The sequence below is a fragment of the Trichosurus vulpecula genome, chromosome 1 (genome assembly GCF_011100635.1).
Source record: "Trichosurus vulpecula isolate mTriVul1 chromosome 1, mTriVul1.pri, whole genome shotgun sequence".
Classification (NCBI taxonomy): domain Eukaryota; kingdom Metazoa; phylum Chordata; class Mammalia; order Diprotodontia; family Phalangeridae; genus Trichosurus; species Trichosurus vulpecula.
Window position 1 is genome coordinate 370,818,926 of NC_050573.1, and position 26,761 is coordinate 370,845,686.

General features: G+C 37.9%; 1 pseudogene; it reads right to left on the reverse strand.

The window, feature by feature from the left end:
- Positions 1-1,842: 1,842 nt before the first annotated feature.
- The window catches only part of LOC118838599, a 41,824-nt pseudogene continuing 16,905 nt past the window's right edge, over positions 1,843-26,761 (reverse strand).

Below are 26,761 nucleotides of genomic sequence, written 5' to 3' on the forward strand. Positions count from 1 at the left end.
CCAGAATCCTAGTGTCAGTCCTCATATCTCCCAGCTATGTTTGCAGAGAGCAGACAACTGGAAGAATGATTAAAAAATAAGACAAAGATCTATTATGATGCCAGGGATACACAAGACACAAAGACAGAAGAAGAAAATGACTAAAATACCTACAACAAAGCCTCAAAGAAAAGCTTGTTCAGATGATCAATTAAAACTCCTAAAATTATGCAAAATGATTTTTATGGATTTAAAATTATATTTTAAGTGAAATGTGAGTGACAGAGAAAAGAATTGGAAAAAGAAAATTTTTGTAATGTGTCAATGATTTTGAAAAAGGGAGAGAGAAAAGGATACACTAGGGAGTAAAAGTGGAAGAATGGAGGCAGAACTTACTTTCTCACATGATGGTAAGTGAAAGGAGAAGTCTATGCAAGTGAGGAAGGAATAGAATGAATAGACAATCACTTGATTCTCATTTTGAGCTGACGCAAAGTGAAGTGAGCAGAACCAGGACAATATTTACACTTTAACAACAACATTATGAAAATAATTGTGAAAGGCAAGAATTCTGATCAGCAAAATGATCAACCATGATCCCAGAGGACTGATGATTAAGAAAGTTGCCCAGCTGCTGACAGAGGGGTGATAGACTAAATAAGCAGAGTGAGATACATTTTTGGGCATGGCAAATGTCGAGATTTGTTCTACTTGACTAAGTATTTTGTGATGGGTTTTTGTTTTAATTATGTTTGGTTTTAAGTGGAAGGAGTAGACCTGGGAAGAAAAGAGGATAGATATTTGCTAATTTAAAAAAAATTAATGCAATTCAACAAACATCTATAAAGCACAAATAGTATTGGGATACCTTGCTAGTAACTAGAAGAAGATATAATATCTGTTTATAGCAAAACTTTTTGTGATAGCTAAGAATTGAAAACAAGGTAGATGCCTAACAATTGAGGCATGGCTAAACAAATTGCAGAGGGATATAAGCCTGGAAGAATGACTTAGAGACATAAGGAGAGTCTTAATGAAATCTAGACCTTGTTAAACTTTTCTGGATTCTGAATTGTCTATTAATTTTATTTAATTTAGGTATTTATTCTGCTTCATACATTAATCACAAATTGTGGGCTCTAGAGATTTGAACAAACTGAGTTCAGTGACAAGTGCAACAGTAATGATACTGACCTTGAACCCAACAGTCCTGATTCTAGGGCTTAGCCCAGTGCCTGGCACTTAGTAAGAATTTAATAAGCGTTTGCTAACTGAATTTCGCTCCCATTTCCTTACCTGGAACAGCTCCCTCAAAACAAGGCCTCCAGAGATCATGCTTCCTTTCATGCATGAGTTTTTTCCACTAGAGTTTGGAATTATAACATAGGGCTGAGCCGTTATGATTAAAGAACAGATGACCACAAACTCATCTACAATCAGCCAGCCCCATACTATGCCTCAAATTCTTCCATCGCAGATTTCTTGTCATCTGCTCTGCTGGGAAATATATGCCTGCTGCATTCCAAGGGAACAATAATCAAGTCAATATTATGTTGTTTGACAAAAGGTATGACAATCAACTGTTCTGCAGCTCCAAAAACTGTCCCTGTAAGTCTCATGGTAATTACTCTCTTCTCTGGCTATCCCTTCTTTCTGTTTGTTGTCTCCTCCTTTTAGAACATAACCTCTGTGAGAACAGGGTCTTAGCCTACTTAGGTATTCATATGCCCAGAATGTTGCACACTTCTTGATACACACAGCACTTAATAAATGCTTTTCCATTCATACTAGCTATGTAAATTGAAAGATCATTTAACCTCTCTGAACTAGTCTCAACTATAAAAAAAGGAAAAGATAATTCTTTCATTTCTTAGAACTCCAATTCCATTGCAACTGCCCACTGGACATCTCCACGTGGGCCCAGGTCAGTGACTCAAAACTTGGCTGGAAGTAGTCAAGTCGAGTGCTGTAGGCATGAGGCATCTCCTCCAGTTGTCTGTTCTTGGCTTCAAAGTCATCCTTCACAGGCCAGAGTTCTTCTTGTACCTGGTGGAGTTTGCCCAGATCTGGCCCTGTCTTTTCCTTTTCATCATACTTTTCCACCTTGTATTGCAGCTGTTTGTAGCCCTACAGGGCCTGTTCCCACCTCTTCACTGCCATTTTGAGGCTGGGGAAGACACTACCAAACTTTTTAAAGCGCTTGATCACCATCTTTTGGATCTGGTTCATCTTTTCCTGGTTAAAGGCATCCATCTGTTTCATGGTCATATCTAGTTCAGTCACCATGTTTAAAAATTCCTGGTCTTGCTCACAAAGTGGGTTGGAGAGGAGATCAGAGGAGATCTTCACAGCTGATTTGGACATGGCCAGATTGTTAGCAGTGCTCTTTTTCAGGTCCTGCTGTACCTTCTTGGTCTGATACTCCAGTGTTTGAGCTTTCCATACTCCCTTTCAAAGTCTCTTTCCACTGTCTTGGGGAGAATCTATTTCTTGGGCTCCCCAATCTTGAATAGAATCCAGCTCACGGTGGCAGCCCCCGTGTCTGAGCCTGACGTTGCAGTCCTGGACCTGGCCTCAGAAAATTATAATTCTTAAGCATTCTTTCTCACAAGATTGCTATTTTTAAAATATAAATTGTAAAACATTATAGAAATATGGCTAGTTTGGTCCCAACCATGGTAACAAATGGGGCAGGTAGGTGGCACAATGAATAGAGTGCTGGGCCTGAAATCAGGAAAACCTGAGTTCAAATGTAGCTTCAGAAACTTACTAGCTGGGCAAGTATCAGTTTCTTTATCTGTAAAAATGATCTGGAGAAGAAAATGGCAAACCATTCTAGTATTTTTACAAAGAAAACCCCAAACAGGGTGTAATGGCAAGCAAAGTGGGACTTAACGCAGTTGTTTTTCTTTTGGAGTGCTTCCCAGCACTAAGGTAATGAAGTACCTTTGACTGAGCCTTGACTTTGTTTGAATCGAGAGTCTTTGATTGAATCAAGGGTCTTTGATGACCTGCTTAAGTCACAAGAAAGCCTAAGTCACATGAGTTTGAGTCACATGGTTGTGACACCCTCTGTGGGCTGACCCTGAAGAAGTTAAGAAGTGAAGAAGCTGAGGTTAGCTTTTTGCTTTGGGGGGCTTACTGATTGGAAGAGTGCAGACTCTAGGTAGCCATTAAGGAGCCCCCCAGCTTTGAAAACCCAGATGTTGATGCTTCTATCTCTCTTTGGTAACTATGTATTGCTATGGACAAACTGTTAGAAGCCCTCTCTGCTGATTTGTGTTATTTGCTCTGTTTATATAATTTCTGCTTGTAAATTTTCTCTCTGAAGTTCAGGGTGCTTACTTTTTCCCCCTGAACTAAGTAAATGATATATGTATGTTTAATTAAAGTGAGATTATAAACCCCTTAAAGATGCTTTCCCTAGAAAAGCAGATCAAAGGACCTGTGCTAGCAGCCCTCCTGTGTGCTGGTGCTGTTGGTCTTACACCTCCACAGCAGCTGCAAGTAGCATTGTTGTTACACAGGGACACAAAGAATCAGACCTGATTTAGAAAAAAATGACTAAATAGCATTGTAAGAGGTAACTCTGGTTTTGTTTTTGTTTGCTGAAAAACAGTAGGTCTTCTGCCACCAGGGATGATTTGTGACTCTAAAACTGCCTAGTTGTGATCTTGCACCCAGATTCTAATTTAATGAGTGTTTAAACATGTGTTGACAACCTGTTCATTATGTGATTACTTTGAAGCCCCTAAAGATCTGTCAGGGTTAAGTTCATCACTGTTCATAACTGAAGTGACAGCTATAGGATGAGGACCCAGGAAAGAAAACATACTAATGTCATTTCCTTTTTTTATAATTTACTTTCTCCTCAATTTGAGGGCTATCTTGCTTTTCAAGTGGTTTTCCAAAATTGCTCTATCTCCAGTTTTCCTTGGTTGGCACAATGTGTGTCAGAGGTATCATCCACTCATTTTTAGCACCACTTCTCTCAGTCACACCCTTCAGACCTCTGGGAAGAGAGGACACATGGATGATGAAAAGCAAACATTTTGACAGAGGAGAAAATCAGGTTTGCTTGTTATGTAAATGTCTTACCTGTCTACCTTTAGAAACTATGCAAGCTGATTGCTTGCTGGTTTTTAGTAAAATATTGTATCTTTTAAAATTTTAATATTTAATTTATTTATTTTCAGTTTTCAATATTCATTTCCACAAGTTTTAAATTATCTCCCCTTCCTTCCCCTCTCCCTCCCCAAGATGGCATGCAATCCGATATGGGCTCTGTAAATACATTCCTATTAAACACATTTTCACATTAGTCATGTTTCATAGAGGAATTATAATGAATGGGAGAAACCATGAGAAACAAAACAGAAGAGAAAAGAATCTGCTTCACTCTGCATTCTGACTCCATAGTTCTTTCTCTGGATGTGTATGGCATTTTCCATCATGAGTCCTTTGGAAAAGTTTTAGGTCCTTGCATTGATGAGAAGGCCCAGGTCTATCAAAATCAGTCCGCACACACTGTGGCTGTTACTGTGTACAAAGTTCTCCTGGTTCTGCTCACTTCACTCAGGATCAGTTCATATAAGTATTTTTAGGTTTTCCCAAAGTCTACCTGCCCATCATTTCTTATAGCACAATAGTGTTCCATTATGTTTGTATGCCACAACTTGTTCAGCCATTCCCCAATTGATGGGCTCTCCTCAATTTCTAGTTCTTGGTCACCACAAAAAGAGCTGCCATAAATATTTTCATACCTGTGTGTCCTTTTCCCATTTTTATGATTTCTTTGGGATACAGCCCTAGAAAAAATATTGCTGGGTCAAAGAGTATGCCCATTTTTATGCCCTTTTGGGCATAGTTACAAATTGCTCCCCAAGAATGGCTAGATCAGCTCACAGCTCCACCAACAATGAACTAGTGTTCCATCTTTCCCACATTTTCTCCAACATTTATCATTTTCTTGTTTTGTCATGTTAGCCAATCTGGTAGGTGTGATCTGGCACCTCAGAGTTGTTTTGATTTGCATCTCTCTAATCAATAGTGATTTAGAACATTTTCATATGACTATAGATAGTTTTAATTTCTTCCTCTGAAAACTGCCTGTTCATATCCTTTGACTATTTATCAATTGTGGAATGACTTATATTCTTGAAAATTTGACTCAGTTCTCTCTGTATAAAATATTGGATCTTAACAAAATGAATAAATACAGGCATATTTTTATTTCCCATGAGAATGTGTGGATTCCATAATCCTAAATTTCCTGCCAGTTAACACTTTCATGTTCTGACATTCTAGCCAAAATGAAAGGACTTATTTCAGTGCAATTTAGTTCACCACCTATTGAACACCTGTTATGCACAAAGCACTGTGCTTGCTTTTAGGAAAACAAAAGTAAAACTGAAGATCTGCCTTTGAAGATCTTACAATCAGTGAGGAGTCAAAATAGGACATCTCTACAAATAGACATGTTGCAAGACAGTGTACAATCAGAAAGTGTGTTTGAAGACATTTTGAGGAGGAACAGACTACTTTTAATAAGGGCACTCAGGGAAGAATTCATTGAAGGCATGCAACCTGAGCTGGGCCATGATGGAAGATTTCAACAGCTATTGTGGGTTAGCTACTACAATATTATTAGGAAGAGGTGATGAGGTCTGAAATTAGGTGATGACAGAAGGGATGGCTGGCAGACATTTTGTCCAGATTGATCAAACTAAGAGTTATCATTGAATGTAAAAGAGTTAACATAATTTTAATATGTGTATTTGCTAATTATTATTCTCTTTTCTGAATGTTAACCAGTGTTCTTTTAGCTGCATAATAGATGTGGAACAAGTATAGATCATATTGTTGAAAGCATGGACTTTTTAAAAAATTCTGCTCAATTTTGTCTTACATGATTCGACTAATTAGTTAGTCTCCATTTTACTCCAGACTAAGAAACTAAACCCTATACCAATATGCCACAATTAATTATAAAAATCCTAGGTTATCATTACATAGATATTGTCTTAGTAACAAACTCTTGATATAACTGTATCTTATTTCAACACACAAAGCCAAAGATCTCTTTTTAAGGAACATAGAAGGGGGACAAAAAATGGAGGTCTCAGGTAATTAATTCTATTACCTCTTTCTCCATTCTCTCTAGGTACCACAAATCTATACTTCTTGAGATTCTCTTTCAGTACACACTAGAAAGACATCTTGAACTTGTCCACAGCTATTTCTAACTTGTCTGATCTTCATCAGTCAGTTTAAAGGAGCATAAAATGTCATCTGCCTCATCCGTCACTGTGTGTGTTAATGTATTTATCTGATTCCCTTACCTTTGCTCTCTCAGCTTGATGCGATTCTGAATCTTTCCAATCACTTAATTTATTTCAGTCACTCTTCAGGCTTACTGAAGTTGAATTTCTCAGGTGGACTAGTTTGAAATGATGCCATGCTCTAGCAGTTCTATAAGCAATTATCATCCTAATAGCCTGTAAGGCCTGCTTTGTATATCTCTGTTGGTTGAGTGCCAGATAGAGGTCTATTTTCCCCTAAGCCCTTGTCTTACTTCTTTAGGAAGACTTCCTGATGATGTCTGGTTTTACTTATTTACAATGACTTTCCAACTTAGAGATGGCTAATGACACTGCTATGTATAATTGGTTCATATGGACCCTGGTTTCAATGGCCAATGCCACCAATTAAAGCTAACCTAGCAAACACATAGCCATAGTTGTCAAATACACATATAGTACATAGAAAGTTGTTCACCAATTGTGGGTAACATAGCCTAGTACAGAAATCATCAATGTTTTATCACCATAAACAGCAGCAGCAACAAATATTTGTTTATTGTCTTGAGACAGTATGAAGGAATGCAGGAAAGTTGAGCTTGGGGATATGGAAAGCAACAATTGTTGCCCATTGCCCTGGGGAGAGCACCATTCTTTTTCATGATGGAGTTGAATGTGTCCCTAATATAAAAGTAAAAAGAAGCAAATCTTTTTTGCTTGATGTTTATAAATACCCACATTTCACTGATAAAGGAGAAAGAGAATAGAATCAAGAGAGACTACTCAGAGTCAGCAAAGCCATAGGATTGTGTTGCTCCTGAGAAGTGTTCCTTATATTTCTGTGTTGTATGTGTTCTTGGAGAAATTTTTCATTTTGAATCAGGTTGTAAACTGCTTGAAGTCTTAGAATTAGCAAAGGTGTTCTGATGAAGAATTTGTGACTATAGGGCAATGAAAATGCCTCATCACCACTTTGATAATACCCTCTAAGTTATTCCTTCCAATACAATGACAGAGATGAGTTGATTATTATTCCAGAGGAGCAATTTGATGCATTTGCCATTCAACTTAATGAGATTAAATATGTTTAGAGACATGTAAAGGGTACCTCCCATGGATATAGTTATGGTACCTGGAACCTTACTGAATAAGCACAGATTACTCCTCTTATTGATTCTGGTGACTGCGATTGTCTCCCAGATTATTGGCTACTGAAAGTCAAGAAGGATGAAACATCTTTAGAAAAGATGCCTCCCATCCAAAGTGTGGTTACTTAGAAGAAACAAAATTTAAAAACAAAGGCATATACAGAATTTAAAGAGGTAACCAAAATAAGAAACCAAAATATGTATCATGTGAGTCTAATAAAGTAGAATTACAATTGGACAAAGCAAAAAATAATAATTAGCAATATAAACAAAAATGAATAAGGAAATTACATTACATTTATAGGAAACATAGACAACAGACCAATATCAATAATAAACTGATGCATTCCAGGTCACATATCATCTTAATTCACAAAGGAAAAATTAACCAATTCTTTTTAAAAAGAGCTAGCAACAAAATAATAGTGGGAGACTCTGATATTCCTCTATCAGAATTGGACAAATCAAACATTAAAAGAGAAAATGAAAATAAAATTAAACACATTAAAACAATTCAGAACTAAAAATTGCCTGCTAAATGCGACCAGCAAAGAACATATTTCTCAACATCATATGACACTTTTACAAAAATTGATAACGTAGAAGACCTGCAAAAATGGCAGAGTAGGAAGAAACAGTACAGTTTAGCTTCCCCCATAACTACTCCAACAAAAACTAAGAATTCTAGGTTAATTAGTGATTAAAAAATTGAAGGAAAAACTAAAGTGGATCATGTTTCTAGTTAAGATTTCAAATTTGATCTATAGACAAATGACCAGAGCAGGAACTGTGTAATAGAAGTAGATTGGCATGAAGGACTTAATGCCTCAAACTCCAAATTAGGCAAGCAGTAGAGGAACAAAATGAAGTCAATTTGGGACTCACCTACAGGACTAGTCCAAAAGGAAGGGGTTTATATCTTTTGACCAGGACAAATTTCTGCTATGATCAGAACATGTGCTAGTTCATGGTATGGAAAAAGAGAAGAAGAAAAGAGCCCTCATTTGGTCCTGGGGTCTAACTGTCTAATACCTAAAGAGTTAGCAAATGGTGTTTGCAAATTTAACACATAATATTTTATATGAACAGCCTACATTTCCCAAAATGCTTGTAAAAAGAAAATGAAACTCATTGAGTAAATTCTAAGAACTTGAATCCCTGTGTTACTATGTATCTAGAGAAAGAAAAAATGTGTCATACAGGCAATGGAGATGGTGAAGATCACTCAATTCATCAACAAATATTTGTTAATTACCTACTATTACTATGTGCCAGGTACTAGAGAAACAAAAAAAGGAAAAAAAAAAGAAACAGTCCTTACCATCAAGAAGCTTACAATACACTCCATTTGGAGAGATAGCATATGCAAGAAATACATGCATATATATATATATATATATAGATATATATAGATATAGATATATGTATGTATGTATGTATGTACATATATATACACACATATATACAGGTACATATGTGTGTGTATATGTGTGTGTAATAGCAATGCCCCTTGAAGGATTGGGGTATTATTTATACCTTTAATGTGAATACACAAATTAGATTCTCTAAAACTCATGGCCCCAAACCAAAGTTCTTCATTTAAATGGACCAAGTTTAATTTTAGGGACTCCTTAATAATTGCATTCTTTATCCCTTGTCTCTTTTTCTACTGAAGCTATTGCCTGGAAACATCAGATTTTGGCTCATCTGTGAGTCTCCAAAAATACAGGAGAAGTTTAAAAACAATTTCTTGTCAGAGCCTGAACAGATCATGTGGAGAGACCAAAAATATTGACTGAGACTACTGTGGCAGTGTTCAGAAACCCAAAAGTCCCAGAATGTTGATGAGGATCAATGGAACAAGAAGGAAGCTGAGGTTCTGTCAAGCTTCATATACTGACTCCTAACTGGAGAGAAGCCAACATCTTGAGTCTGAGGTGAGGGCGTCTAGGAAGACAATGACAGCATTCAAGACTACTAAGGTGTTTCTGAGCCCCCAAATACCAATACTCCCTAGAGCAAGAAGAAATAGCTACTTAGCTACAAAGATGAGCTAGAATAGTGTGATCCTAGCAGGCATAGTCTTCAAGAGGGATGACTTCATTGAAGTTTCCACTCATTTTTTTTCACATTCTAAGAAGTGAGGATCCTTTTCCTCTCTTTAGATGAGTAAGTCTTAGAGGAGCTGTTTGCCCACACTTGTCTAATGGGAATCATGAATGAATTCATTCTCAAATGAATGCTGAGAAATAGAATTGATTTGAAAAGCTTTGCTTTTCAAGTCAATCCTCATTAAATAATCTTTTATTTCAATGTTATTCCTCCCTGGCATGGTGGTAAAGTGCAAATGGAATTTAGATAACTTTTAGATATTTATTGAAAACTGGGGGAGGGGAAACCATGGAGCAAATTATGATCATCCACAATACCATCACACTTAACCCTACTCCATTTGAAGCTAAGTGGAATCGAAATGAAAATTGTACCCTCAATTTCTTAGGCACTAGTGGTCCTTAGGATGGGGGAAAATATACCTACCATTTTTCTCAGATTCAGAACTTGCTCTTCTACTGGAGAAACAAATAATCCTGCTAGACTGAGAAGCAAAGCACTGTTAGGATATATCTATACAAGCAAGGTAAGACTGAAGCAATTATCTGATGAAGATAATTACTGAAGACTGCCAAGTTGGAAAATTCACTCAAAAAGTCATCTTTTTTTTCCTCAATAGCAATCTGAACCAATCCAGATAATTGTCTTATATCTCCCCTTCCTCTACCAGAAGTGACAGCCTTTGGGTTTCAGAAGTCATTAATATTTATTGAGCACCTACTATGTGTCCAGCACTATAGAATGGAGGGCTCAAAAGAAACATAAGACACAGTCAATCACTTTATTAAGCAGAAGCAAAAACAAAAGAGTTAAAATAGCACCTTAGGGTGAACAAAGTGTGGGTGGAGACAAAGAAGAACAGAGGCACAACCCGGGTCTTCCTGGGACAATTTGAGAAGATCCAAAGAAATATCCCAGGATGAGGTTTGGTTCCTATGAAGAGTAAACACCTCCAGACTAATAATTAAATAATTAGACAAAACATGAATAATGAAAAAAATAGGAAAGTGAAACATCTTATAAGAAAAACAAAAGATTTGGAGAATAGATCAAGAAGAGAACATATAAAATATGAAAACAATTGGACTAACTGAAAGTTATGATCAAAAAAGAATCTTGATACAATAATACAAAAATAATTAAAGAATATTGTCCTGAAGCATTAGAAGAAGGCAGGGAAGTAGAAATATAAAAAAAAAAAAATTCATCAAACACCACTTAAAAGAGATCCTATGAGGAAAACTCATAGGAATATCATAGTCAAAAACTGAAACCCCCAGCTCAAGTTTAAAATATTAAAAGCATCAAGATCAAAACAATTTAAATATGATGGTACCACAATTAGAATTGCACAAGACCTAGCAGCAGAGACGTTAAAGGACCGCAGGTCTTGGAATACAATATATCAAAGAGCAAAAGACCTGGGGCTGTGGCCAAAAATATCATACCCTGCAAATTTAAGTATTATCTTGAATGGAAAAAATGGACATTTTATAAACTCTCAGACTTTCAAGACTTTGTTAAAAAAAGTCCTGGACTTAATAGAAGATTCGACATACAAGAACCAAGAGAAACATAAGGTACATACCAAAGACTGACTATAAGGGATTCATAAGGACAGACTGTTTACCTTTTATATAACATAAAATTAAAATGTATGTCTAAGATTCTTATTAATAATTGGCAAGTTCATAAAAAAGAGGTAAACCTGACTATGATATGAATTTAAAAAGTAAAACTATTTAGAAACTGTTAAAAAGAGTAACTATTTTATACAAAAGAGGTGCAAGAGGAAGAAAGGATACAGAGGAATTAAATGGGGGAGGAGGGCTGGTAGTTCTGATAACTTACTTTCAGTGGGAATAGGTTTAAGAGGGAAATATATATATGTTTAAAAGTGTATAGGTCTTCTAAATTTAGAAGAAATAAAGTGGTAGGGGTATAGTGGGGGGTGGAGAGGACAAGGGAGGGATTTTTAGAGGGGAGAATGAGGAAAAAGGTAAAAGGGGGTATAGAAGGTGTTTAGATTTATGGGAACAGGAAGAAAGGGGAGAGATCCGTGGAGAGGGCACCTAATAAGAGGGCAAGGTAGTTGGTAGAAGTAAGGTAGAGGAATTCAGAGGGATAGGAAACAAGAGATATCCACAAATAAAAACAAAGATCAGGAGTAGAGTATGTTTGGGAAAGTATATGTCTATATATGTATATGTGTGTGTGTATATATATATATATATATATATATATATATATATATATATAGCTACAGAGAAACATATCCAAACTTTATTGTAACCTTCAGTAGTGGGGTGGGGGGAGGAGGGAAAATAAAAAGAACAAAGTAAAAATGTACACAGCAGAGAATAAAATAAAATTCACAAGAAATAGAAGAAAAGATGGACAATTCTCAACACAACATGTATTACTTATCATATAGACGTTCTTGAAATGAAAATCTATGGTTATATATTTTGAATCCTCTCCTATATTCTGCTATGCACATGATGTTTTTTTTTTCTTTCTTTGTATTTAAGTTTCAATATTTAAGTTTGTGATATGTTTTGTTCCTTTTCTCTGTTTTGTATTTGTGTTCTGGCCTTTGAGTCTAAAATAATTTTTTTTTGAAAAAAAGGCAGCTTAGGTGATGCAGTGAATAGAGCACCAGTCCTGGAGTCAGGAGGTCCTGAGTTCAAATCCAGCTTCACATACTTGACACTAACTGTGTGACCTTGGGCAAGTCACTTAACCCCAATTGCCTTGCCTTCCCCATCAAAAAAAAAAGCTTAAGAATTGAAATGGGATTTGGGAAAAAGAATAGTTGAAATGTTGTTTCAATGTTTGTGGCAAAGAATATGCATTGAGCAGAGCCCCCTACTCCTACCCCCAGCTTCCAAGTTCCTGACACTGTGACTGGCTCCTTTGCTCCCAAACTTGACTCAGTTGTAGTGATCAGTAGGTCATAGGGGATGGAAAAATTGTCCTTTCTCTTTTTCTGTCCCTCCAGAATAAGTCTTTTAAACCCACACTTATAAGTACCCATTCGGGAAGAGCAAGGTAGACTAAACATAGAATAATTTGGATATGTCCTTAACATTTATCTTACTTTCCCATATCATAGTTATTTTTGTTTTTTATGTTGTTTTCCTGATTAGACTGTGAACTCTTTGACAATTTTTTCTTGTGGTGGTTTTTGTTTGGGTTTTGTTTTTGCCTTTCTTTGTATCCCTAGAACTTACCACAGTGCCTGGCACATAGTAGATGTTTATTAAATGTTATTTGTTTGAAGCACATTTCTTTACCAATTGTACTGTATGTAACGGCCCAGAACCTGAATGAAGTCTAAGTCAGGGTAAGGAAAGATATAATTGGGAGAGTCCATTATATGGATCAAACCCTTAGGACCAGAGTTCAAACTCTAGATCTTCCATTTGCTACCTCTGTGATCTCAGGCAAGTAAAGTAACCTCTCCGAGCTGTTTCCTCATTTGTACAATGGGATGGTTGGGCTAGATGGCATCTAAGGCCCCTTCCCTTCTAAGGTCCTATACCTTGAAAGCTATAATCCAATAACCTTTTCCTGGAATGAGAAGGCTTTCCTATAAGTGGAGTTGGGGCACACAGGAGCAATTCTGTCCATACCAGGAGCTAGGGTGACAGGTTAACTCATTAGAAACGGACAGAGGCAGAAGGTGATGTAAGATGTTACAGAGAGGCTATACAATCGAGCTCTACCCTCAAGATATGTTCAGTGTACTCTGCTTACTGCCTGTCCTTGTGGAAATGATATGGGAGCCTGATTCTGGAAAGCCATGATGACAAGAACTATGATTGCCTTATTTGGAGAACGCAAAGATATTCAGTAACTGCTAACTATGCGGCGAAGAGATGGACTAATGATTGACTGCTGAGCTAGAACTGGGCTGAATTCAAAAGACGCTAACCAAGCCAAAGTGAGGGTTCTTCCTCTTCCCTGATGCTGTGCTCAGATGAGGAGGTTCAAATGAGGAGGTTAAGTATTGCCTTTAACCCTCAAGGTTCCGATCTATAAACATAAGGACTCTTTCTCTCTTGTGTCTACGCTTTAAAGTAAAGGAGTATAGACAATGACTACGACCTTGTGAGCTTACCCCAGAAGTCCAGGAGCTTGAGTTCATCATGAGGTTTGTGGGAGACCAACCACAGGAGAGGTAGCCACCAAAGACATATATAAGTGACTCACCCGACCTAGTCCAGTGATAGCAGAAATGCAGATTCATCCATCCTTCAGCTATGCTGTACTTGGAAGTGAATTTAATGGGGCGATGATATGGAGAAGTTGCTTTAATATTGAGTTTAGCCTCTATCAGGGACTGACATGGTATAGGAGAAAGTATGCCCTCAGATGTTAGGGGAAATTGTTTTGTAATTTTTCTTGTTATATGTTCCACAGTAAATAGCCTTTTTTATAAAAGGTAATTGTCATTTGGCTAAATGAAACTGAGGCACTAATCACTGTCGGTTAGAAAGAACATGCTGGAGTGAGTGCCCAAGCTAATAGCATTAAAGGGACATATTTTAATCCCTCAGGATACCCCTAGAACTCTGAAGGGAAGATGTATATGACCAAACTCTGGTAACGCAATTCATCAATGCAAAGAGGATTTGAGAGAAGTAACTCAAAGTTTAAAGACTAAACAGGGATAGAAATGTTAAGAAACAGAAATTTACAATACTCAAAGGAGGAACTGATGATTGGAAAAGTCAGGTCATCTCTATGTTAGAGTTGAATTCCAACAGACAGAGGATCAAGCTAGACAATGAATATAAATGTATTACTCTCTGAGACTTCAAGAGTACATTTAGCTGTGTATCAGCCAGCCCTGTGGTACATTTCTAAGGTGTCCTAAACGGCTGGAGAACTCCTACTTACTCATGCTACCCTCCATAGAATTTACAGGGTAACAGGCACATTGGTTTGTCAACTCCTTAAGAGGACAGCTTGTATTCTCTCAGTCTTTGTAACCCCTCCATCTAACAAAGTGTCTTACAGATAGAAGGCACACAGTAAATGTCTGTAGACTGAATAAATTGCCACCCAAACTCAAACAGACTCCTAGGCACTAAAATAAGAATGATTTTCAGGTTGTACTATATGTTTTATGACAAGGTGAAATCAAAAGGCTTTGTTCTTTTGAAAAGCACTTACTAAGCACCTACTGTTTATATAGCTCAGTGCCTGTAAGGGCCCCACAAGTGTCAATGAGATGAATTTCATGCTGGTACAAAATCACCCATCTCAGCAAGCCAAGCACCCAGGGATCTGGGATGGTTGACCCAGTTAGGACCTGGTAAGCCCTTTCATAAAGTTTCCTTCATCATAGCCACACAATGACCCCATCTCAGCCCCATGTTGCTATGCGACCATTTTCCCACTGGATTCCAAAAGTAGAACCTGCAACATAGCAAATACATTTCAAAGAACAGAGGTTGATGTCGTAATCTCCCCAGAGAACACAGGGTAAGAGTGACCTCCTGTCCTTCCAGAATTTTAGACTCTGTGTTGAACGCTTAGAATCAATGCATATGGATTTTTGTTTAATTAAACTGAAGTGGCAATATTTCCTTCAAAGATATTTCGACAATTGCAGAAAAAGTGAAATGATGGATCAGAGAGGGCCTTCAGAATCTTTTCCATTAAAAAATAAAATATTGACACAGGAAGAAATGCATAAATAGAGAAAAATGTAATGCTCATCAATGCAATTGGACAACAGCAGCTGTGATTACCTACCTCCACTTGACTATTGGAGTGACCCTCATTCTTTGGTCACCATTAATAATAGCACAATGATTATTTGGCTTGAATGACCAGAATGTAACTAAGATCACAGTCCCCTGGGCGAGTCAGTGACTTTTATTTACAGCGACAAGATGATCTTTTCACTTGTTTCTCTTTGGATAACACACACACACACATACATGTAAACACACACACATGCACGAGCACACACCTCTCTATAAAATAGGTACAACTAGGCCTATCCCTTGTGCTATGTATTTTTTTTAATCTGCTGTTAATTCTTGATGATAGGTAAGGTTCTTCTCTTTCCCCTTGAGGATTATTTTTTTTTTTGCCCCTTCAGTTTTGTGATTGGGAAGGACAAGTATGAAGTCCTGTGACATTTACAAGGACCTATTCAACTACTGACAGAGTTATGATTGAGCATGTAGAAACATCATCTTGAAACCATTTCTGTAGGAACTTCTCTGTTAATTGCTGTTTGATATAGTTCAGATTTTAAATACCTATCTACATACACATACATATATACACACATATGTGTATATATGTATATGTATGTATGTATATATTTATGCATTTAATTCAAACCACTATAGTAACTCTTTAGGTTAGCTTGTTCTTCTTAACTAGGACACCTGGGGGAATTTATGGAGAGGAAAGCTTGACTCATTCGGGGAGGGGGGGGGAACCTATACCAAAATGAGAAAGGATGATGATAAAACAAAATGAAACAAACAACAAAAGAACTATCCCTGTTCTCAAGGACCATGAGTTATCTAAGAGGAGAGAAAAACTGGATAGTGGTGGGGCAAGGGTATGGATGGGATTCTATCTGTAGTTGAGAAGCTGAAAAGAAGCAAATTTTGGTTCATATGTTATTTTCTTCTAGAAGAATAGCAGCTCTTTGAGTACAGGGAATGTTTCATTTTTGTCTTTGTACTCCCATCTTCTAGCACAATGACTGGTGCAAAAGTGATACAAATATTTGTTGCACTGAAATTCTACTGTGGAGTACAGCATGCAAACAACAAACATTAAACATCTACTATATGTAGGCACTGTGTGAGAAGGTGTGTCTTAAGTAGAAAACTGAGCCAGTCCCTGCCCTTGAAAAGCCTATGTTCTACTGGGCAGGATAAAACATGTTCATAAATAATATATGCAGGGTATGTGCAAAAATAAATACACAGGGTTTGGGGTGGGTTACACTATCAAGAAAGGACCCTGGAAGGAGGTGATACGTGTACTGAGACTTGAATAGAGCTTGTAGTACAAGAAGTAGAAGGGAGGAGGACCAGTAATGCAAACCAGGTTAGCAACAACACAAAAATCAAAGCAGAAGAGAATATTCAGATGGAGGGAGTTATTTACTCAGTTGAAGATTGCAAATGTAGTTAGGATGAGTACTGAGACAAAGACACTAGGTTTAGCAACAAAAAGACCCTTGGTGACCTAGGAAAAAGAAGTTTCAGTTGCATGGTAAGGAAAGAAATCAGATTGCAAAGGGCTGAAAAGTAAACTGGAGATGAAAAAGTAGAAGCAATGACCTGCTTCATTTCCAAGATGGGCTGGTTTTCCCTTCCTTAAGCATACCGATGTTCCCTCAATCACTGAGTGAAGGTATCTTTGAGGTAGAAGTTTAGGTAGGTATCTTTTTCTAGCAGCTTAGTTATGAAAGGGAGATGAGATCAAGAAAGATTGCTGAAGTGGATGGTAGAGTCAAGCTAAAATGTCATTTTAATAAACATAGGATTTAGGAATGTTTATAGTCAGCAGGGAAAGAGATAGTAGATAAGGATGCATTGAAAATAATTAAGGAGAGAGAGGCAAACCTTAAGGAAAGATGGAAAGGGATGGTATAAAAGACACAAAGTGGAAGATAATAACCTTCTCATTCTTTAAAACTAGAGCAAAGGAGGGGAGGGGATGGGATTATATTGAGTTGATTTAAAATTTTGAATTGGTAAGGAGAGGGAACCTGAAATGAATGGCTTCATTTTTTTCAGCAAAGTTCTCTCCTGAGAGAGAGGAAGTAGGAATGGTGTTCCTTGAGGAAGGAAAATAAAATTTGGAACAACTACTGTTCAAAGAGTGATAAAGAGCATCAAAGAAGAGTAAAAAGACAAGAGTGAGTTAAGATTGGATAACATAAATTTATTTTACAAGCAACAGAGTTGTGTCGTTTCTTCTAGTTGTGCTTCTGGGTATATGTGTATGTGTGTGTTTATTTTTTAAGACTAGATCTCATTCAGGCTGGAAGTTTAGGAGGTACCTGTGGGGTCCAATACCACTACCAAGCCCATGATTAGCATGGGAGTTTTGACCTGCTTCATTTCTGAAATGGGCTGGTTTTCCCTTCCTTAAGCATACAGATGGGCCCTCAGTCACTGAGTCTCACCATATTGACACTGTACTTAGTACAAACACCCAATAATCTTAGCCTACTGCAGTTCAGAACTCTCTAGTTCAAGAGAATAGCTTGCCTCAATATCTGTGGTAGCCAGAAATGCAGGCTGTGCCACCAAACCCCACCCAATTGTATTCACCAGTATGTGACCTGTGGCAGAGCTCAAGTGGTGGCAGTAATTCAAGGTTTGAATTGGGAAAGGAATGAGTACCAATAGAATAATGATGAATAGGATTCAAAAATAGAAGACAGTGTAAATCTGAAGTAATTAAGATTTTGAAATGAAGAAAGTGAGACCAGTGCAGGTTAATGGCCTGAGAAAGTGTTTGTGTGTGGGGCGGGGGGGGGGGGGGGGGGGAGGGGTGTCAGAGGGTGGTGGGAAGAGAGTTGTATGTATGAAATTATTGATGTTTTAGTGAAGATAGAGTGCATGTTTAGGATGAGAGAGGCCCAAGGAAAAATGGAAGAATAAGAGGTTATGATCACCTAGAGGAATTTTAGAGTTGTGGATTATGGATGAGAAATAATTGGTGGAGTGATAATGAAAACAAAGGAAGACCTATTTCTGTATAGGACTGAGGTAGAATGAAAGTATAGATCATGTCAGTTGAGTTTGGTGAACTAAAGTTGGGTCAAAGATATTTCAGTAAGACCAACATGTAAATTGAAATGCCCAAGTACAAGGGCAAAGATGAAAATATAGAGAAAGATTGTGAGTCAGGTACTGAACTCCCAGACATAGGAAGGTGAAGGACTAGGAAGACAGTAGATAATAGCCACCAGGATGTATTTATGATGTATTTAGATGCCATGATCTTCAAAGAAGAAGTTTCTAAGGACTAGCAAAAGAGAAAAAGCAGTGAGGAGCAAGAAGGACTGCTCCTTCTCCCAACCCAGGTGATCAAGGGGCATGAGATAAGATATGTTATACTGGAGAAGGTAGCCAAGGATCAATCTACCCAAAAAGTATTTCTTAAGTCTCTACAACATTTTAGGCTCTGGGGATACAAGCATAAAGAATGAAAAACAACCTGCTCTTCAGTGAGCTTACATTCTAATGGCATGAAAAAGTATATATAGTGAATAAATACAAATACATACAAAGTCGTGAAATAAAAACCAGTTGGAGAAGGAGATCAACAAAAGTTGAGAGTATTAGGAAAGGCTTGAACTATGTTTAAAGGAAGAGAAGGGTTCTATGGGACAAGTACAGGTGAAGGAGTAATGTCCAGCAAGGCTGGAAAGATAGGAGGAGATAGGTTGTAAGCCATTTTTAAACTTAAAAGGGGAATTTTATTTTATTTTTCCTAGAGGCAATAGGAAGCCACTGGAATTGATTGAGTAGTCACATGGTCAGATATGTGCTAAAAGAAAATTAATTTAACAGATATGTATGATAAACTAGAGTGGAGGGATATTTGAGGCAAGGAGACCAATTGGGAGGCTGTTGTAATAATATAGGTAGAAGGTAAAAAGAGCTTGATTTAAGGTAGAATTTGTGTGAGTGGAGGAGAGAAGGGTTTTAGAAGAGGAAAGGCAAGATTTTGCAGTTGCTTAGGTTTTACTTAGAGAGGGGAGAGAGAGAGAGAGAGAGAGAGAGAGAGAGAGAGAGAAAGAGAGAGAGAGAGAAAACAAGCAGAGTGAGTCCAGGATAATCCCAATGCTAAAACCCTAGGAAACTGGAAGGTTAGTAGTGTGTTTGACAGAAAGTAAATCTGGAAGAATGGTAGGTTTGGAGGGAAAGATGGTGAGTTCCGTTTTGGATAGTATCTGGTGGGGAGTTACATTTCTGCAATTACAAGATGAAAGCAGTATGAGAAGAAGAGGTCTAATACAAGCTTTTTTATCAATTTGAGGGGGAAGAAAAATAGAAAAAAATAAATTTGGGAATAAAAAAGGGACACAATGTAGAATGGAATACAAAGCAATTGGACTTTTCCTATGGTATAGTGAAAGGAGCATTTTTTGGGCTTATAGGTGCTGGACATCCTCTTCACTACTAAGAGACCTACCCCTCTTCTCTGGATTCTAATATGTGTTTTGGTCCAGATTCAGAAGTATGTGAGATTGGCTTTCAATAAAAGGGCTTAAACTACCTTTACTCATAGTCACTAGTTTATTTAAGTGCAGTCAACCTCACCCCTCCCCATACTGGTAATTAAGGTGGGACTTTTTTAATGTTTTCTCTTTTAGAAATGCTAAAGTAATCAAATGCCTTTGATTAAGCCTTACAAGTGCAAAGCCCCAGATCCACACCCTTTTGCTAACTAGGAGCTAAACCCCAGGCCCACACCCTTTTGCTGATTAGGTGTGAATCCTTCAGCCCTGAGAAGGGTATATAAGATCCAAAGTTGGCCTTGAACTTTTGGGGATCTCAGTCACTGGAAGAGTGGCATGGGACCCTGGGCAGCTGCCTTAAGAGCCCTTCCCCCCGGCTCATAAACCCGGATGTTTTTTTTTTTTTTTATTTAATATATTTAGTTTTCAACATTGATTTTCACAAGAGTTTGAATTACAAATTTTCTCCCCATTTCTACCCTTCCCCCACTCCAAGATGGCGTATATTCTGGTTGCCCTGTTCCCCAGTCAGCCCTCCCTTCTGTCACCCCACTCCCCTCCCATCCCCTTTTCCCTTCCTTTCTTATAGGGTAAGATAAATTTCTGTGCTCCATTGCCTGTGTATATTATTTTCTAGCTGCATGAAAAACTTTTTTTTGTGTTTTTGAACATCTGTTTTCAAAACTTTGAGTTCCAAATTCTCTTCCCTCTTCCCTTCCCACCCACCCTCCCTAAGAAGTCAAGCAATTCAACATAGGCCACATGCTTATCATTATGTATAACCCTTCCACAATACTCATGTAGTGAAAAACTAACTATATTTTGCTCCTTCCTAACCTATCCCCCTTTATCCAATTTTCTCCCTTGACCCTGTCCCCTTTCAAAAGTATTTGTTTTTGATTACCTCCACCCCCATCTGCCCTCCCTTCTATCATCTCCCCCTTTTTTATCTTCATCTTCCTGCTTTTTTCCTGCGGGGTAAGTTACCCAATTGAGTATGTATGGTATTCCCTCCTCAGGTCAAATCTGATGAGAGCAAGATTCACTCATTCCCCCTCACCTGACTTCTCTTCCCTTCCTACAGAGCTGCTTTTTCTTGCCACTTTTATGGGAGATAATTTACCCCATTCTATCTCTCCCTATCTCCCTCTCTCAATATATTCCTCTCTCATCCCTTAATTTTATTTTATTTCTTTTAGATATCTTCCCTTCATCTCCAACTCACCCTGTGCCCGCTCTCACTCTCTCTTTCTCTCTTTCTCTCTCTCTCTCTCTCTCTCTCTCTCTATATATATATATATATATATATATACACACACATACATTTATACATACATACACACTCACATATACATATATACATAAACATGTATATATATATAATATATATATATATATGAATATTCCCTTCAGCTACCCTAATACTGAGGTCTCATGAATCATACACATCATCTTTCCATGTAGGAATGTAAACAAAATAGTTCAACTTTAGTAAGTCCCTTGCAATTTCTTTTTCTTGATTACTTTTTCATGCTTCTCTTGATTCTTGTGCTTGACAGTCAAATTTTCTATTCAGTTCTGGTCTTTTCACTGAGAAAGCTTGAAAGTCCTCTATTTTATTGAAAATCCATATTTTGCCTTAGAGCATGATACTCAGTTTTGCTGAGTAGGTGATTCTTGGTTTTAATCTTAGCTCCATTGACCTCCGGAATATCGTATTCCAAGCCCTTCGATCTCTTAATGTAGAAGCTGCCAGATCTTGGATTATTCTGATTGTGTTTCCACAATACTCAAATTGTTTCTTTCTGGCTGCTTGCAGTATATTCTCCTTGACCTGGGAGCTCTGGAATTTGGTGACAATATTCCTAGGAGATTTCCTTTTGGGATCTATTTGAGGAGGCGATCGATGGATTCTTTCAATTTCTATTTTGCCCTGTGGCTCTAGAATATCAGGGCAGTTCTCCTTGATAATTTCTTGAAAGATGATATCTAGGCTCTTTTTTTGATCATGACTTTCAGGTAGTCCAATAATTTTTAAATTCTCTCTCCTGGATCTATTTTCCAGGTCAGTGGTTTTTCCAATGAGATATTTGACATTGTCTACCATTTTTTCATTCCTTTGGTTCTGTTTTATAATATCTTGATTTCTCTTTAAGTCACTAGCTTCCACTTGCTCCAATCTAATTTTTAAGGTAGTATTTTCTTCAGTGGTCTTTTGGACCTCCTTTTCCATTTGGCTAATTCTGCCTTTCAAGGCATTCTTCTCCTCATTGGCTTTTTGGAGCTCTTTTGCCATTTGAGTTAGTCTGTTTTTTAAGGTGTTGTTTTCTTCAGTGTATTTTTCAGCATTTTTTTGATTCTCCTTTAGCAAGTCATTGACTTGTTTTCCATGGTTTTCTTGCATCCTTCTCATTTCTCTTCCCAATTTTTCCTCTCCTTCTCTAACTTGCTTTTCCAAATCCTTTTTGAGCTCTTCCATGGCCTGAGACCAGTTCATGTTTTTCTTGGAGGCTTTTGTTGTAGGCTCTTTGACTTTGTTGACTTCTTCTGGCTGTATGTTTTGGTCTTCTTTGTCACCAAAGTAAGATTCCAAAGTCTGAGACTGAATCTGGGTGTGTTTTTGCTGCCTGACCATATTCCCAACCAATTAACTTGACCCTTGAGTTTTTCAGCATGGTATGACTTCTTGTAGACTAAAGAGTTCTATGTTCCAAGCTTGGGGGGATGTGCCACACCAGCACTCCTCCTTCCCCAAGAACTCCCAAACCAGACTGGACTTAGATCTTCAGCAGGCTGTGCACTCCTGCTCTGATCCACCACTTAATTCCTCCCACCAGGTGGGCCTGGGGCCAGAAGCAACTGCAGCTGCCCCACCTCCGCTGTCCCCAGGGCAGTAGCCGAACCAGGAACTCCTTCCACTCCTGCAGCTTTTCCCAACTAACCTTCTCTGTTGTCTTTGGTGTTTGTGGGTTGAGAAGTCTGGTAACTGCTGCAGCTCACTGATTCAGGGTGCTAGGGCCCGCTCCTCCCGGCTCCTAGTCTGGTTGGTCTGCGCTGCCCATGCTGGGCTCTGCTCCGCTCCACTCCACTCCTCTCCCAGCTCTGTGCAGGATAGACCTCACCCAGAGACCCTCCAGGCTGTCCTGGGCTGGAGCCCTGCTTCCCTCTGCTGTTCTGTGGGTTCTGCAGTTCTAGAATTGGTTTACAGCCATTTTTATAGGTTTTTGGAGGGACTCTGTGGGGAGCTCACGCTAGTCCCTGCTTTTCAGCCACCATCTTGGCTCCGCCCTGAATCAACGTAAACCCAGATGTTGATGCTTTCCTGGTAACTATGAATTGTGATTTGGTCTGTTTATATTGTGTATGTTTGTAATTCGTTTGTATTTGCTCTGAAGCTCAGGTTGCTGGCTTTTCTTCTTGAATTAAGTGAATGATATTTGTATGGTGGATTAAAGTAAGATTGTTAACCCCTTAACATTGCTTTCCTTAGTAAAGCAGATCAAGCAACCTGTGTTGGAGGCCTTCTGCGTGCTAGTCATTGCTGGTTTTTACACAGCCACAGTAGCTGCTAGCCAGATTGTTGCTACACGCACCCCCACCTCACTTCTTTCTGTAAGATCAAAACAGTCCTGATAATGTCAAGAAAAAAAGGGAGAGGATCAAGTGACTCCTGTTTTTAAATTTATACATCAGAATACCTATGTGGTGGAGTGGATAGAGCACCAGACATGAAATCAGGAAGAGTCTTGTTCCTGAGTTCAAGTCTGATGTCAAACGTCCTAGCTGTGTGACCCTAGGCAAGCCACTTAACCTTGTTTGCCTCGGTTCTTCCTCTGTAAAATGAGCCATAGAAGAAAATGGCAAATAATTCCAGCATCTTTCACAAGAAAACACCAAATGGATTCACAAAGAGTCAGACGTTACTGAAAGGACAGAGCAAGGACAAAAGTTATGTTGACACCATCAACATGAAAAAAATACATTCTGTAATGACATCCACAATATATGTTTTTAATTTATACAGCAACTAAGTCATCTGGTCTTCTAGATGAAAAGGCAATAAGGGGATTATCCATTACCTCAAAGTACTTTAGCCCTTTAAAGTGCTAGCAACACTTGGTTAGAAGCAGGCCCCAAAGCTCCCATGCCGTCCTCCAGACTTCAGGAATGACAACACTGAGCATGTTCCATTAGCTAGTTCCCATTGGCTTATTCAGCCTTGCTAGAAAAAGAAATATTGGATGTGGAATCAGAAGATCTGGAGGTCTTTTACCAGTGTTCCCATTTATCAGCTGCATCATTCTGGGCAAGTCACTTAATCCTTCTTGTCCTTATTTTCTTATATCTAAAATAAGAAGAAAAGACTAGATTATTGTGATGGAGAAAATAACTACTTGTGTTTATATTGCATTGTAAGGTTTACAGAGTTTTCTTTCCAGCTCTAAAAGGTTAGAGTTTAAAGATTGCTTCTTATTTTGAAACTGACCTTCCTGACACTTTTCACTCCATTTTTTTTCAAGAGACAAAGAATATCAACTTTCATACAGTAGTGAATGGGGTCTTGTTGTTTGCTTTAGCTTTAAGAATTAGACTGCAGTCATTTCATTTGGTTCTTAGTGTTGCTGGGACCTGACTCTCATATATTTTCACTGGACTATTAAATATTAAAGAAGTTAGGATTTGCTGAAGTTTTCTGCTGGACATAGAAATGTTCATTCACAGGATCTAGAGTGTCAAGAAAACAATATCCAATCTTAGTTTGCCAGAAAACTTTATTGACTATGCTCATCCAGCCACATGATGAAGAGGGTGACTTTAGTTTACCTGGATCCAACTTTAAAGGCTCAGAATTCTGGATCATTTTACTTCCTGCCCCCCTCGGCCTTCTCATGTATAAAATAAGAATGTTAAACCACAGCTTATAAAGTTTGTTCTAGACCTACATCTATGATTCTAGGATCCTATAATTGAGGGCCAGAAGTGATATTTGAGGTCATCTAATTCAACCTGTTTATTGTATAGATGGGGAAACTGAGGCCCAGAATAGACTTGTCCAAGATTTGTACTTTACCCCATTTCACATGTATTTGATTGATTTGTATCATTTTTTAAAATGTTTGATATTTTGTCACTTTCATTTTTTAATGTATTCCTCTACCCTTCCCTATGCAGAGACATCCCTCATAATGAAGAATAAAACAGAGAAAGGAGAAAAGCAATTTACCAAAAATTAACAAAATATCAACCAAGTCTGAAAGCACATAATTCCCCCACCCCTATAGTTCCATAGTTCCCCCACTCCTACAAATAGAGGAGAGTGGTATATTTTCTCATCTTTCATCTTGGTACAAAAGCAATCCTTAAAATTATATAGCATTCAGAATCATTTTTTTCTTTTCACATATATTGTTGCAGTTGTTGTGTATATTTCTTGGTTCTGCCCCATTCACTCTATATCAGTTCATATGTCTTCCGTTCTTGTCTGCTTTCTACATATCCATTTCTTATGGTTCAGTAACATTCCATTACTTTCATGAATGTAATATAATTCATTCATTCACTGCATTCAATGGCCACAGTTTGTTTATCCATTGCCCGATTAATGAGCACCTACTTAATTTCTGCCAATTTTTTTTCTCGTTTTCTTAAAAGTCCTTGTCAAATCAAAAGTTCTTCCTTGAGAAATTGATGTTCTCTGGTTAGTAAAAAATTGGGTTATTAATTTTGATCGTTTCAGATTCTTCCTTCTCTAGTGTACTCCACTAATCTAATTTTCTATTTTTTTTTACCAGCAGCAAGCCATCACTATCTTTAAAAAAGCAATTGTTCCTTTCCCTATTTTATCACCTTTAGAGACCAAACCAACAATTTTCCAGTTATCTTCCTCAGATACCGCATTATGTCTCAAGAGAGTCTTGCATTATGTCTCAATCATATCTATCTTGTTTCTTTAATGACCTATTAAATCCTCTCATCTAAGGTGGCTTTTCAAGAACTTTGTGAAGTAGGCAATTCAAATATAATGGGCATCTCACATTTGAGTAGAAGGTCTCAGATGGTATCTTTCCATATAATTTCTCATTCAAAAGTGAGAGAGTGACTTTCAGTCAACCTCAAGTCCTAAATACCTTTGGAGAGAGATTCATGTGATTTCCAAGCAGTGCAATAGGAACGAGACTTTTTTTCCCTGTAAGAAATTGATTGTCATTGCATTTTTTAAAATTTGCATTTGGCTTGAGAAAGACCATCCAAGCACCAAGTCAAGCTCTTGTTGAGTAATAAGCAAGCAATAATATTTGGTAGACTTTGTGAAATGTCGCTTATTTGTCAAATCTGAAGAATTTTAGATTGGGAACAATCTTGGTTTTCATCTGAATATGTGAGACAATATAAGACCATATGACACTGACTGTTTTGAGATTCTTTCTGTATGGCACTGCAGAAGTAAGAGACAGAACAATGCTTCTAGGGTCTTTGGGAGGTAGAAGATTGTTCTGGATTGGCATTTTGAATGGTAGATCCTGTAATTGCCTGAGGAATTCACAGAAGACAGATGTCAATGAGACATGTGGTAGGACAACAAAGGCTATATGGACAAGACAAGACATGATCTGGACTAGAAAGAATAGGTAGAATTCAGACTGAAGAAAAGAGAGGAAGAAAGAGGAACAGAGAGTGGGTGAGACATAAGGGGGAAGAATGGGGGGCAGAAGAGAAAGGGAGAAAAGAGGAGAAAAGAGGATAAAATTCTTGCCTCTTATGTTCACAGACTTGTTTCCATACCAAATGGAGACTTCTACAGGAATTCAGTCTTTTCTTATTAGGCAGGGAAATGAGCAGAGCAGATATAGACCTCTTTAATCTATAACATCCTAACTATTTAGCCACTGTCACTGAATAGATGAATGACATCTCCACTCATCCCTAACCTCAACAGTGGTTTTAATACCACAGAGAGGATGTTTCCACCACAGCCAAAT